Here is a 13,647-nt window from a genome sequence, read left to right as displayed (position 1 = left end):
CACAGACCTTGAAGAGAGATAGAGAGGAGAAAGAAAAGAAAAAGAAGGTAGAACAATGCAAACAGAAAAGGAGAAATGTTAATGTGCAATGTTAAGTGTGTTCTAATGTTGAGTGAAGTGTGGTTCTCTGGAACTGTGGCCCTCTGGTGGGTACGCGTGTCTAACTGGTAGTCTCTGTGGAAAGAGTCAGTAGCACAGACACAGTGAGAGAACAAAGAAAAACAAAAGTGATAGGGAGACCAAGGAGTAGGGTGAAAATCTGTAGTTTCCACTTTCCTAGAGAGAAGGTTCCTTTAGCTTTTGTTAAATATAAAAATAAGATTTCTAAATACCAGGACTGAAGTTGATATTAACTTTCTTCTGAAGTGACAGAAAGTAGGACAACAATAACAGTATTGGCTTCTGAATAGGATTGACTCCGTACACCAAATAAATTGTTTCTGGATGCGTGTTTAGAATTGGATCTAACGACGCCTATCTTCTTGGTGACCTGATGAGTGAGAAAGGAGGGGTGAGATCAGACAATTTTAACAATTAAAAGTGTTCAAGTGTCCCAAACATCTATTAAATGTTTCTAAAATTCTCTGCTTTTTGACTCTCACAAGCACAATCCTTAAACCAGCATCATTAGTCTAGTTAAAAGAAGATAACTAGTAGAAAGAGAGAACAAAGGAGTTAGTTTTCTCTTAGCATTAGGTGTATTTAAGGATGTCAAAGCGGTGGCGCTGTCGAGTTGACACTACAAGAAGTGTTGGTTTTATTGTGTTATATAGTAACTGCTTAGCCTACGTAGTAGAAAAATCTGAATTTTCCTTTTGAAGTTTGGCTAATTGGAGGGCTCCACTAGATGAAAAGACTAAATTCAAATTTGAATTGAACTTAACTTTAAACCTGTAAAGAAGTAATAACTTTTATAAATTATCATTAAGATTGATAAGAACACTTATGACTAAATTAAATTAATAATTGTTATTAAAATGATAGAGCCATGCATAAATGAACCATTAATGAAATTAAAATTTCAAAACAATGAAGTTGGTTAGAGTAACATTTAATGCAGTTTATCATCAAATTAAACAATCATAATTAATATAATCAAGGAGTCTTATCCGTATAAATCAACAGTCATAGGAAATGGGTGTTCCTAGATGTTGATGAATGGAAAAAGTATTTATACTTGAATAAGTCAGAGAGCATTAATTTATAGTCATGAAAACAAAACTATAATTCATCACTAATAAAACCAACAGCTTATGTGAGTTCAAACTGATCAAATTCAACAGGCCAGGTACAGCAGGAAAAACAAAAATAAAATAAAATAGTAGTGATTAAACTCAGCAGTTAGATCGTGCACACTTTTATTAACTTTGCATTCGTCAACTTTTCCAGGTGAGTAAAGAGAAACAACTGAGATGCAAGAGTTATTTCAAGCATCAGCCATGCAATGCATTTAAGACCACTAAATGCTACGTGCTATCTATTAGCCTTCGCTGCTACTGGAAATGCATAAACTTTAATGCAAACGCGTTAGCGTTAGTTTAGCTTAGCTTCACGCTATGCTCTTTGTTTACAATTCAAGCTGGCGCTGGCGGACTGCACATGCGCGCTTGAATGTAATTCCGGCAAGTCTCTCTGTACTTCCGGACCAGGGTTGCTGCTATGGCAACGACCACAAAGTGGAATAATAGCAAATTTCACAGTATCACTTGAGATGACGGCGCATCTCACACTGTTCAAGCAAAAAGCACTAGTTAGATTTTATATCTTAACAGTACTGAATGATTCTCAACTTATGAAAGTGAGACAAAATTAATCAACAGGATTTCTGAGATTAATACAAATCGTGACAGAGATATGGGGGATCTCAGCACTCTGTGTTAAGTCTGTGTAGACTGCAAACACATCCGTGGATTCAAACCACAATTTCAATTGATCAATTTCAAAACTTCTCCTATAAACTACGCTAGTCAGCTCTCTCTGAGCTCCGCGTTTTAAATAATTTACTAAGTATTAGCAAATTACAGGGCAACAAGAATTTAGTTAGCTATGCTAAATCAGTTACCAGGAGAAAACACAGCTGAGTTTCCATCCGGGAATCGCGGCGTACGAAATCATACTGTGAAGGCCTTATATAACGTTATGAGATAAGCACAAAGGAATACGCTTTGTCTTTCTCTACATGCGCTTTAGAGCGTCTTACAGTTTGTCTCGGCGGACAACTTAAATGAAGTTTTACTTTCTTAACAACACTAAATGCAGTCAAGCAATAAAACAACTGGTACCACAATGAAATTGTGCAGTAGCAAAACTTTTGTTCCCTCTAATCTATTCTTTCCGGACAAAAATAGAAAAGATTAACAACGTGATTTCTGGGTTTTGTGCTTTAAAAGTTAGATCTGCTTGCCCGCATTCTCCACCACTATGTAAGAATCAGCTCTTTGGTTTAAATCATGTTTAAACTTTGGGGATTCGAATCAAAGATTCGAACATGATTCACATAGAATTATTTAAAGCTTACACTTAACTTTAGTATTTGTCCAGCAAATAGAACGTTTAGTGTAAAGCAATTCTGTATTATATTATTACGTGGCCAACAATAACAATATAAAAACAGTATCTAATTATTTAATGAGCAAGGTAGCAGTATCTGAAGCTGAGGCATTAACTTATAAAGCACACAACACACCAACACGGATCTTAAAACGAAACAAAAGTTTATTGCTACTCTATAACACAAAGTACTAATCTACGTAAAACAAACAAATGCACATACATACACACACGCACAGGCAGTTTGAGGAGAGTTTTGACTGAGTGGATTCAACTTCTAGCCTTTGCTAAGTTCTTAGCATTGTAACCTGAGAGAAACCATAAAAGCAGAGAATCTTGCTATTCTTTACTACTTAAACATAATTCACACCAGTGTCAGCAATGGATAGAAACCTCGTTTGTGCTACTTGCGTTCTGATGTAATTTTTGGTTTCCTCGACTGGTCCAAAGGGAAATCCCGGCGAAGCTGATTGGTCAGCGTAGCAACTTCAGTGACGTGATGGAATTCCCTTGTCGGTGAAGAGGGGTTTCCTTAGTCGGTTGCTAGGGATACAGATGTTGGACAAAGCGGCGTTCGAAGTCCTTCCTGGGTTCCTGTAGTTATGATGAGTTTCAGAGTTTGGATGTGTTGACCCGATGGCTTGTTGTTGAAGCGGTTGCACAAGCAGATCGGGGGTCGAGCCGGCAGCAAGTGAAGGTCGCGGTCTGCTCCGTGATGTAACGAGGCTTCCGGCGAGGCGATGTAACGGCCACAGCACGAGAAGAGCGACGTCCGGGCAGCGACGGCGGTGACGACTGGCAAAGATGACCGGCAAAAGACGACGATGAAATTCCTTTGTTCAAAGTTTTATAGGCTTTGGTAGAGGCTGGGTCTACACAATACTTGTCCAATCAGATAAGGTGCGGGGTGGAGTCACACCCCAATTCTGCCCTCTAGGAGGCCGGGTTGACACCTGGTGTGGGTGCTGCTTTGATAGCATAGTGGTTAAAATAAAGTCTTATAACGTCAACACTTTTCATAGTATGGTTTCTTCATATAAACCAATGCATTTAAAATGTTCCTAGCTTTCAATCGATACCAAACATGAAGTATTTCACAAACATTCTGTAGATTTCATTTGTCACTGAGGGCTATTACTCAATAACTATCATAACAGTTTTGTTAAACAAATGGAACATGTACACACAAAAACCTACAGAAACATAAAGCAAACGTACATTACTCAAATAAACTGTTTTACTTAAATGTCCATTAAACTCTGGAAGCGTTTCTGATCGCTTCTGTGTCTGCCTGAGAATGTGTATTCCTTGCAGACGCCAAAGGACAAGCGAACCAAAAGGTACTTCTCAAAAACCGGTTTGGTGGGTTTTTGATTGTAGAGCCTCTTATTGTTTTAGGGTGTAAAGTTAATTAACACGCAACTGTGATGTTGACTGGCTAGGTATCCTGTGGATTTGCCTTTTGCTGGGTGCCTGTGGATTGCTTTGAAAATGAAATCAATCTCAGACTCGTAGGCACCAACCAATCTTTTAAGGATAACATGGTCTGTGGCTTGTTCGGTTCTGGAACGATCCGTTGACTCCCCACAAAAGTAATAAAGTAATATAAATCATAACAGTCTCAGAGGTAAGTGGATTGTCCTTCACCTGAATAGATTGTCTATTCATTTTGAAAAGTGGTAAATGCTGGATCACAGAAAATAGGAACCACACTCTCCACAAATCCCTTCACTTGATTGAGATGTTTTCTTATATTCTGGATGGAGTGACTGTAACATTGAGCTTATTTTGCAGTATTAAACACATATTTGTAATGACTTCATGTGGCTTTGAAAATTCTTCAAAAAGAACACAATAAATGGCCTTCTCAGCTTCTATAGATGCAATGCTTGCGTCATCAGAACAGGCTGCTCAATGCACCAATGTTTCCAATTTTAATATCTTTTGCATTGTCTTGTCATGGTTGATTGCATCCCAGACCAGTTTGAGGATGGTAACCGTATACAGCCTTAATAGATTATCAGATTATAGATTGTGTCCATTTATAAATATATATATACAGCTCACTGTTATGCATTTCAAATCCAACATACCAATTTGTTAGCTGTTTACTTGTTTTTTCTGGCAGAAATCAAGTAGATTGCTTACTGTTCAGTATTTATCTAAGCAAATGTTTGCCAAACTCGTTGGTTCTGTTCATTCCTTTCCTCTCATCTGAAGTTTAGCTGTGACTCATGTGCAACAGTCCTTGCTGTCAAGCTGACAGTGTCCTCTTGCTTTCACCCTTTAATCTCTGCTCCAGGTCTCTGTGCCAAATTGGATTCCACCTACGCAGACCCACCACCTGTTCTGCCCAGCCATGATGTTGTCCTCCAACACCTGCTGACCCCTCCGAGCACTCTGGTATGTCTTCAGATTAATTTCTGCCCCATTACTGCACTAAAACCAAGGCGTATTTCTACCCTTGGGGTGTCTAACACCTCCCATGAGTATTTAAAGTTAAAATTGTATGCCAGGTTTTTTTTTTTTTTTTTCAAGAAAGCCTTGATCTTGATTTTGACAGAATCAGCAAATGCACTATAACACAATTGTAGAGACTTTATTTATTTATTTATTTATTTTTGCACAAGCTGCTTTAGAAATGTGGAATGCATTCCATGTGAAAACACTTTACTTTGAACCAAAATGTCATGTTTTTACCTTGTATTAAAGGTAATGCTAAGCCAGCTTTTTTATGATATATGATTCATGAATATATGAATAAGTTGCAGAGTTTCACCTCACAATATGCAAATCTCCATGTGAAGATAAGATGTAGAGAGCGTCTTTGTCATTATAAATCTACCTCGGTGAGATCCGTGTATCGCTTGTATGTTATTACAAATCAATTGTGGGATGGAACAAGCAACGTCTACAATAACCCTGAAATGTCAGCTTCGCTGCATGTTAAAACTGGCCATGCAGCTAATCATATGCATGCTGCAAGATTCAGACACACATTTTCCGCATCTCAAATCTGTTAATTTGTCAATGTTGAACAGCAGTGTTAAGAGGGATGTTTATCAGCTGAGGGGTTTATATCATGCAGGTAATGAACCATGCAGTGTGCTCATCAAACACGTAGTGCTGCCTGGCATTTTTCAAGTCAGACTCGATGTGTTACCGGAATACCACTAGAGCCCGGGATCATGCTCTGAATATACTGAGACATTCATGCTGGTTCCGCTCACTTACATGCAGCAGTTATCCATCAGTGTGGCATTCAAATGTTTGCCATCCTTCTGCCATTTGATGCAATCGTTGTAGCAATGGACCTCCAGCTACTACCGATTGCTCACTTTATCAGCAGAAATGTTATTTAACGTGCTCTTCCATATGTTCAATATGGTGTGACATATTTGCAGGAAACTTTGAGGGACTACTGCAATGTTTTGTTTTCTTTTTTCACACTGCTCAGTTTGGCTTTAATAAGGGGATATTATTATTTAGGAAGAGCTGACCACTAAAAACAACTAATCAGTAAGAATCAAGGGTTCTAGAGAACTTTGTAATACACTGAAATTTTTTTTAAAATGTATGGTAAAAAAAGAGCTGTGGTTGCAAGAATTTTACCCTCAGACAATAGAAAAATCAGGTTTCAAAATATTATGGTGAGCTACAGGATTTCATTCATGTTTTGTGTTTTTCACCAATGTTTTGAAGTACTAATATCTACAGACCCAAACATAACCATAAACAGTAAGCATGTGAGAATGAGAAAGTCATGTGATGAACCAAGTGGAGAAACACCAACCTGATTTCACAAAGTAGAACATATTCCTGGATTAACATCTATGTTATGATAATGCCTTGATAATGCCTTAATTTTTAATAATTTATTTTGGACAGTAAGGTCTGACTTTGCTGAGATAAGTCTTGTCATTTAACAGAAATAATGTACAGTATAAAGTAATGCTGCAGTGGAAAAATAATTTATATTTTCTATGACTCCCATAAGCTTGGAGGACTGCATCAATACATTTCTGCAATGACTCAAATTACTTATTAATAAAGTCATCTGGAATGGCAAAGAAAGCGTTTTGCAGGACTCCCAGATTTCATCAAAATTCTTTGGATTCATCTCCAATGCCTCTTCCTACATGTTACCCCAGACTTGCTCAATAACAGTCAACAGCCCGTCTGGTAACTGGGCTGGCCAATCCTAGAGCACCTTGACCTTCTTTGCTTTTAAGAACTTTTATGTGGAGGCTGAAGTATTAGAAGAAGCACTACCCTGCTGAAGAATTTGCCCTCTATTGTGGTTTGTAATATAATGGGCAGCAAAGGCTGTTGATGTTGCCATCCACTCTGCAGATCTCTCACAGGCCCCATACTGAATGTAATACCAAACCACAAATTTTCCTTCACCAAACTTGACTGATTACTGTAAGACTCTTGAGTCCATGAGTCCATGTTCTTCCTCAGTACTTTTGAAGATTAGGTTGCAGCTCATTTATCGAAAAAAATCTACCTTCTGCACCTTTTCCAAATGATCAACTAGAAGCCATTTATTATTTGTTGCTTTTACAACTGGGATCGATGACAAAACTTTTGTCAGGTAGTACATGATTATTATCCAACTATTATTCTCCACGGATTTTGGGAATAATTTAAAGTTATGGTTGGGTTTATGGGTAGGGAGTAGGTATGTATTACATTTTTTAGACAACAATGATAATAACATAAATGTTAATCCAGGATCACATCAAACTTAGTAAATTCATGTATCCGCAGAGAAACATACTGATAAGGCACTCAGTGCCAATCACACAACTACTAAACACCATTATGGTTACAGACATGAAATTAATGTAATGTAATAAACATTATTATCAAAATTAGATGTACAGTATCATAAAACTCTAATGTACACAATTGATAAAAAATACTGTAGTAATGTCAATAAGAAAGCTTAAAAGTGAAGTGTCATTCAGGAAAGTAAATTGTAATAATTTATTTTGTTTTAAAGTACTAACTGACACACATACAGTATAACCATAAATATAAGGGAAATAGAAAGTCATATAATGAACCAATGCTCATCACAAACATTTCCCACAAGAATTCCCATTTATGCAGGGAATTCAATTTTTATGAAAGTAAATGTAAGGAAACCTAGTGTTAATCAGATTACAGATTTTTACCGTAGCATTTTAGTTGTTTTACTAATGATTTGTTATAGTCCTGGTTCTCAAATTTGATTGCTTAAGCTTCTTATTCTGTCCAATACATTAGAACTTTTCATTATCACCGTGCTGTTCATAATGTTTGTGTTTCTTGTGAAGTCAATTCTTTTGGTTTTCTTCTGAAGTCAAATGTGTGCATATAGGGCAGGGGAGTCAAACCCACAGCCCTGCATAGTATTAACCCTGCTGCAACACACTCACTTGTAGGTTACAAACAAGCCTGAAGTACTCAATAAGTTTGATCATGTGTATTTAATTAGGGTTGGAACTAAAACTGTGCAGAGCTGCAACCCTCCGGGAACTGAGTTTACAACACCTGTGATATAGAGAATTCTAGTGTTAAACACTGGTTTGAACTTTGACGTCTGTGGTCTTCTTTGCTTTTAAAATCAGTTCATATTTGAAAAGTGTCTTGTGTGAACAAGACATAAGGCACAAAAAATAAAAAACACTTTGGGCACATCAAAGTCATCTTCTCATTGGATGAATTCTACAGGATTTCTGCAAGATTTGTGTGTTGATTTTTATGACAGTCTGTCTGGCTGTAAACACTTGCTTTTCAAACGTATGTGAGGTTCACACCACGGTGACTCTTGATAACCGATGACTGAATTCTTGAATTAATGATGTATTGGTTTATTATGAACCACTAATTTAAATTTTTACAGTTAAAGATGCCTCTAATATAAACAAACTGTGATTGGTTGCTGTACAGTATATAGGTCAGATAGCATCTTGAGTAGTCCTTGGCTAATGAAAATGGTGATGGAGTCCGGATCTTCTGCTATAAGTACAAAGGGGTGTGTAAGACTATTGATTCATTTTCTCAGTTGATTTATTTAAACAGTGATTCAATTTGAAATTGCACTCCTCCTAATTCCCCACTATATGTTTACATGTTTGGTTGGTTCTGTCAATGTCAAACATGTCCGGATGTGTTTGATTTTTTTTGACGTATTCTGTTTTGTGAAGAAACATTTTCTATTTACAACGAGGGTTCTAGTCCCTATTTACATGCAGCAGTTAGTTATTATACTGTAAAAACTGAATACATTACAAAAGAAGAGACTGTGAATGTGATAACATCTGTTATTGCTGGATGAATTTGTTTAACTGAATTTTAATCAGAATTTTAGTTGTGTGATTTGTTAAAGATGTAGACAAAATAATTTGTTTATTAAAATAATTAAAAGTAATAGTAATCGCAATAGTAAATTGATGAAACAAATTAAAAATTTCTATACTACAATAAATGAATAAAATATAGTAATTTTTATTTTGAATATTTACTATTAACTATTATACTAGACCATTTACTACTAACTAGTATTTAGTACATGTATTTACTTGATGGTTAAAAAAAAAAAAATATATATATATATATATATATATATATATAATAATTATAACAATAAAATAAAAATGGTCGCATGGTGGCTCAGTGATTAGCCTCACAGCAATTAGTTTGCTGGTTCGAGTCCTGGCTGGACCAGTTGGCATTTTTATGTGGAGTTTGCATGTTCGCGTGAGTTTCCGCTGGGTGGTCCGGTTTCCCCCACAGTCCAAAAACATGCGCTATAGGTGAATTAAATAAACAAAATGTTTGTAAGTGAATGTGAGAGTGTATGGGTGTTTCCCAGTAATGGGTTGTGGCTGGAAGGACATCTGCTGCGTAAAACATATGCTGGAATAGTTGGCGGTTTATTCCAATTTGGCAATCTCGGATAAAATCAGAGACTAAGCTAAAGGAAAATGAATAAAATAAAATAAAATAAAAAAAAATTAAACATGATAATGACAAGTGATTTGATAATAATTGATACTAATGAAGTAACATTTGCATAATCTACTCATACAAAGGATATTATCAACTAAACCTTTATATTTTGTAAATATATATCTCTTAATTTGTATATCTAAAAATAATTGATTTCTTTCATTGTATATCATCAGTCTGCAGTTGTGTGGTTTTGTCAAATGTGTGCTTAAAGAGGTTTCTAGTGTTTACCACTGGTTTGAACTGTCCTTATGTCTGTGGTTTCTTTTGCTTTTAAAGTTAGTTAAGATTATTTATATATCTAAAAACAATGAATATTTTTTATTGCACATCATCAAATGTTGCTAGCTAATTCGTCACACTTAATTTGACACTGTCAAGTCATCATTGGGTATCAGAATTGAAAACATGTTGTTGTACTATCATGACGTGTCTATTATAAGATACTCTCAAGTGAAATCTACTTGGGTTATGTTAACAAAAGTTATTTCTTTAAGTCAGCTCAGGTAGATATACTGCAGATTCCTGAAATCACACACTTTGGCTGTTTTCAGCATTGCTTGCTTTATTTATTGGCTAGCTGTTGCACTGCATTTTGTTTGAGATGTTCAGTCCAACACCTGGAAAGGTTGCTGGAAGTTTTTCTTGTTTTTCTTTGATGTTTGAAGAAGGATGCTGAGAGAAAAGTCCACTTCCTTTGAAAGTCTGAACTTTGCCTCGGCAACTTCTAGTGGTGTTTTGATGGTGTTCACAGACTTTCACCCAACTTGTGCTGAGTGGACAATTGGTGAGATGGATATATTTTTTCATCACAGACATCCGCATTCTCTAAGTAGCCTCAGCATCCATCATTCAGCTGGCTTGATCTGAGAAAGATCTGAAAGTCATCATGCAGTTTGTATATGAAACGTACACATCTTTCATCCCCCGTGTTCGAAATATAGCCTTGAGCAATCAGATATTTCTGAATTGGACATATGGTTATGAAAAAGAATATGAAGCCTTTTTAATTTATCTGGATTTCTGCATGAATGGATCTTAAAATGCGAGCTGCTTTTCATCATTTTAAATCTTCCCTGAGGGAGTAATAAATAAGGCCTGTCTGTCTGTCTGTCAATCTCTCTAGCATCTGCTTATCACCACCAGATACACTGCATATTTTCTGAAAAAACAACCAAGGTCATTGGTGATAAAAGTAAACAGCGGATTAGTAAAGGTTAGAAGTTATCAAGTATAAATGGCTATGAGCAAAATAATGAATATTATGTTTTGTTTTGTTTTTTTGACATTCTTAAAAGACGCCCACTAAAATGTCATTGTTATTTAGTAAATTGTACTTTAAAAAAAAAAAGAAATCTTGTCAGTCATATTTATATACAATTATGACTACATATGAATTAATATGAATCATATGCTTAATATGTGATTATAACTCAAGCCATCTGAGATTTATGATATTTTTAACGTGCAAACTATTAATAGGGTCTGATACTTCAGATTTCTCTTTCTGCATTAAATATTCATTCTTAAGACAGCCAGGGGATTGAACTTGAGTTCTTTATTATTTCACACATTAACAGCATGGCTTATTGCGCTGGCTTGATGGAAAGACTCACAGGATTGAGAGAACAAAGGAGAGCTGGTAAAAGAAAGGGATTAAAGTCATAATTTCATTCAAAATGAATAAATAAATAAAATGTTGGAAAATTAAAGTGTAGTAATAAAGTGTTAATCAGGTGTTGCGTATTGAAAATTATTAATGTTAGAAGTTTATTCATATTCATTCATAACGTTCTACATCTTTACTGATGTTTGTATTTTCAGGATGGCTTTTTATTTTCACAGAAGATGTGAACGTTGATCTATTTTTCTCCTTGTACGATGCTTCCATCTGCAGGTTGAAGAAAGCTATTGCTCTTTTTGTGTGTCACTACTGTAGTTCAAAACATTAATTACTGTTTACTTGCTTTAAATTGATGTTAGATTGAACATTTAGGCCTACTGAATATTGAATATTTATTAAAAAATAATAAAAGTAACGTTTGTTGATATTAGCTACAATTTTGTGAACTAAAAAGTAACATGAAAATAATAAATTAGCCGAACAACGAAAAGCTTTTAAAAACCTATTTTAATTTTTAAAGACTAACTAACGCTAATAACAAAAACCTTCACAATCGAAACATTCTTTACTGCAATAATGATAGTTATGCATTACAGTACATTAAATGTTGTGTATTTATAAAATGTATATCTTAAACTTTACTATTTAAAAAATTGGATTCAGTAAAATTTACTAAGACTTTTAAAAGTCATTCATTCATTCATTTTTCTTCAGCTTTGTCCCTTATTTATTAGGCGTCACCACAGCAAATGAGCCACTTATCTTGCATAGGCCTATGTTTTATGCAGCGGATGCCCTTCCAGCCACAACCCAGAACTGGGAAATACCTATACTCTCAAACATTCACACACTCATACACTACAGTCAATTTAGTTGATCCAATTCACTTATAGTGCATGTCTTTGGACTGTGGGTGAATCCGGAACACCTGGATGAAACCGACGCAAACATGAAGAGAACATGAAAACTCCACACAGAAATGCCAAATAGTGCATTGTGCACACTGGACAAACCTAAAGCTCTCAAAGCACTTACAGTATATATAGATCCTGCTCGTAATCACTGTAATTCCACCCCAGCCACAGCATGCACATATGTTTTTGTCTTGTATAAAGCTTAACTGCTTTTGGGACACTATTTTAAAACTATGTGTTTTTGGGGGGTATATCTATATCCACTTGCCCATTGATTGCCACATTTGGGATTTTTCCCATGTCATTCATTCATTCATTTTCTTTTCGGCTTAGTCCCTTAATCTGGGTTCACAACAGCAGAATGAACCGCCAACTTATCCAGCACATGTTTTACGCAGCGGTCGCTCTTCCAGCTGCAACCCATCTCTGGGAAACATCCATACACACTCATTTACACACATACACTATACAGACAATTTAGCCTACCCAATTCCCCTATACCACGTCTTTGGACTTGTGGGGGAATCCGAAGCACCTGGAGGAAACCCTTGCACACATAGGAAGACCATGCAAACTCCTCGCAGAAATACCAAGTGACCCAACTGAGACTCGAACCAGCAACCTTCTTGCTGTGAGGCGATCGTTCTATTCACTGCTCCACTGACACCTTTCCCATGTTATATGATTTAAAAAAAAAGCTATGATTGCATAGCTTCCATTGTGCTCCTGGCCAAACGACTAATGTTAGGTGGAAGGGTCAGAAACCACCAACCCAAACACAGGATCCATGATATCCTCTTCTTCCTAAAGTTGGAAAAAATTAGACTGTTTAGAAGTTTGTCTAACCAGTTTAAGAATTTTTGGGATCCATTTAGGAAAATATCCAAGAACATGTTTTATTGTAAAATATGTACCAAGTCCTTGCTCCAGCTAATTGATACTTTTTCTTTGCCAAGTTCAAAGTAGAGTGTATTGTATGATACATTGCACAATTAAAGTTTAAGCCACATTAATTCAATTCAATTCAGCTTTATTTGTTTAGTGCTTTTACAATGTAGGTTGTGTCAAAGCAGCTTCACATAAATGGTCATAGTAACTGGATTATTATTTACCTTTTTTTGCTGGTGTGTTTTTTCCCCTTTTATTTCATTGTATGCACTTAAGTTTATACTACTTATACTTTTTAAAATATAATTGTTTTGTCTTTTTTTACTGTAATTTGCCATAAAATTCATACTGTAAATAAAATGAGATATATATATAAAAAAAAAGAAAGGCCAACTGGTTTAGCCAGCACTCGAACCAGTGACCTTCTTGCTCTGAGGTGACAGTGCTAACCACTGAGCCACCATGCTACCCCAAATTTTAAAATGTATTTATTAATTGAATTTTTTTAATCATTTGTTAAATTTATTAAATTAAAATAGATTTATTTAGCATCATTACTCCAGTCTTGGGTGTTACACGATCTTTCAAAAATCATTATTTTGGTAACACTTTAGTTTAGGTCACAATTCCTGCTTTAACGACTGGCTTATTACCTGCCTATTATTAAGC

The 13,647-nt window shown here is 35.7% G+C and overlaps 1 protein-coding gene across 1 annotated transcript in view; it reads right to left on the bottom strand.

The window, feature by feature from the left end:
- Positions 1 to 1,035: 1,035 nt before the first annotated feature.
- LOC141379869 (uncharacterized) overlaps positions 1,036 to 13,647 on the bottom strand; it is a 70,021-nt gene continuing 57,409 nt past the window's right edge. Inside the window, exon 2 of the mRNA XM_073935349.1 lies at positions 1,036 to 4,065. The gene's annotated coding sequence lies outside the window, so the exon portion shown is untranslated. The remainder of the gene's footprint in view (positions 4,066 to 13,647) is intronic.

The sequence above is a fragment of the Danio rerio genome, chromosome 21, assembly GCF_049306965.1.
Source record: "Danio rerio strain Tuebingen ecotype United States chromosome 21, GRCz12tu, whole genome shotgun sequence".
Taxonomy (NCBI): domain Eukaryota; kingdom Metazoa; phylum Chordata; class Actinopteri; order Cypriniformes; family Danionidae; genus Danio; species Danio rerio.
This window is presented reverse-complemented; position numbering and strand designations above follow the sequence as displayed.